Raw genomic sequence first — 2,500 nt, 5'->3', positions numbered from 1 at the left:
GAGATGGCTGACGTTTTGCTCCGCTCTCGACGGTCACCGCGCAACGCAAGAACAGGCCAAAAACTGGCCAAAACGGCCCAAAAACGGGCCAAAACTGGCCATTTTTGGCTGCGCGAGCGAGCGGCGAGCGGCGGACAGCGAGCGAAGCGAGAGGCAGCACCGTCCCTGCTATACGAAAGCCCCATCCAGCCCTGTGCCACCCGGGGGGTTCCAGGGTGCTGAGATGGCTGACATTTTGCTCCGCTCACGACGGTCGCCGCGGCACACAAGAACAGCCCAAAAACAGGCCAAAACAGCCCAAAAACGGGCCAAAACTGGCCATTTTTGGCTGCGCGAGCGAGCAGCGAGCGGCGGACAGCGAGCGAAGCGAGAGGCAGCACCGTCCCTGCTATACGAAAGCCCCATCCAGCCCTGTGCCACCCGGGGGGTTCCAGGGTGCTGAGATGGCTGACGTTTTGCTCCGCTCACGACGGTCGCCGCGGCACGCAAGAACAGGCCAAAAACTGGCCAAAACAGCCCAAAAACGGGCCAAAACTGGCCATTTTTTGCTGCGCGAGCGAGCGGAGAGCGGCGAACAGCGAGCGAAGCGCGAGGCAGCACCGTCCCTGCTATACGAAAGCCCCATCCAGCCCTGTGCCACCCGGGGGGTTCCAGGGTGCTGAGATGGCTGACATTTTGCTCCGCTCACGACGGTCACCGCGCCACACAAGAACAGCCCAAAAACAGGCCAAAACAGCCCAAAAACGGGCCAAAACTGGCCATTTTTGGCTGCGCGAGCGAGCGGCGAGCGGCGAACAGCGAGCGAAGCGAGAGGCAGCACCGTCCCTGCTATACGAAAGCCCCATCCAGCCCTGTGCCACCCGGGGGGTTCCAGGGTGCTGAGATGGCTGACGTTTTGCTCCGCTCACGACGGTCACCGCACCACGCAAGAACAGGCCAAAAACTGGCCAAAACAGCCCAAAAACGGGCCAAAACTGGCCATTTTTGGCTGCGCGAGCGAGCGGCGAGCGGCGAACAGCGAGCGAAGCGAGAGGCAGCACCGTCCCTGCTATACGAAAGCCCCATCCAGCCCTGTGCCACCCGGGGGGTTCCAGGGTGCTGAGATGGCTGACGTTTTGCTCCGCTCTCGACGGTCACCGCGCAATGCAAGAACAGGCCAAAAACTGGCCAAAACGGCCCAAAAACGGGCCAAAACTGGCCATTTTTGGCTGCGCGAGCGGCGAGCGGCGGACAGCGAGCGAAGCGAGAGGCAGCACCGTCCCTGCTATACGAAAGCCCCATCCAGCCCTGTGCCACCCGGGGGGTTCCAGGGTGCTGAGATGGCTGACGTTTTGCTCCGCTCTCGACGGTCACCGCGCAATGCAAGAACAGGCCAAAAACTGGCCAAAACGGCCCAAAAACGGGCCAAAACTGGCCATTTTTGGCTGCGCGAGCGAGCGGCGAGCGGCGGACAGCGAGCGAAGCGAGAGGCAGCACCGTCCCTGCTATACGAAAGCCCCATCCAGCCCTGTGCCACCCGGGGGGTTCCAGGGTGCTGAGATGGCTGACGTTTTGCTCCGCTCTCGACGGTCACCGCGCAATGCAAGAACAGGCCAAAAACTGGCCAAAACGGCCCAAAAACGGGCCAAAACTGGCCATTTTTGGCTGCACGAGCGAGCGGCGAGCGGCGGACAGCGAGCGAAGCGAGAGGCAGCACCGTCCCTGCTATACGAAAGCCCCATCCAGCCCTGTGCCACCCGGGGGGTTCCAGGGTGCTGAGATGGCTGACGTTTTGCTCCGCTCTCGACGGTCACCGCGCAATGCAAGAACAGGCCAAAAACTGGCCAAAACGGCCCAAAAACGGGCCAAAACTGGCCATTTTTGGCTGCACGAGCGAGCGGCGAGCGGCGGACAGCGAGCGAAGCGAGAGGCAGCACCGTCCCTGCTATACGAAAGCCCCATCCAGCCCTGTGCCACCCGGGGGGTTCCAGGGTGCTGAGATGGCTGACGTTTTGCTCCGCTCTCGACGGTCACCGCGCAATGCAAGAACAGGCCAAAAACTGGCCAAAACGGCCCAAAAACGGGCCAAAACTGGCCATTTTTGGCTGCACGAGCGAGCGGCGAGCGGCGGACAGCGAGCGAAGCGAGAGGCAGCACCGTCCCTGCTATACGAAAGCCCCATCCAGCCCTGTGCCACCCGGGGGGTTCCAGGGTGCTGAGATGGCTGACGTTTTGCTCCGCTCTCGACGGTCACCGCGCAATGCAAGAACAGGCCAAAAACTGGCCAAAACGGCCCAAAAACGGGCCAAAACTGGCCATTTTTGGCTGCACGAGCGAGCGGCGAGCGGCGGACAGCGAGCGAAGCGAGAGGCAGCACCGTCCCTGCTATACGAAAGCCCCATCCAGCCCTGTGCCACCCGGGGGGTTCCAGGGTGCTGAGATGGCTGACGTTTTGCTCCGCTCTCGACGGTCACCGCGCAATGCAAGAACAGGCCAAAAACTGGCCAAAACGGCCCAAAAA

The sequence above is a fragment of the Musa acuminata genome, unplaced genomic scaffold, assembly GCF_036884655.1.
Source record: "Musa acuminata AAA Group cultivar baxijiao unplaced genomic scaffold, Cavendish_Baxijiao_AAA HiC_scaffold_1126, whole genome shotgun sequence".
In the NCBI taxonomy this organism is placed as follows: Eukaryota; Viridiplantae; Streptophyta; class Magnoliopsida; order Zingiberales; family Musaceae; genus Musa; species Musa acuminata.
Note: the sequence above shows the minus strand (reverse complement) of the source record.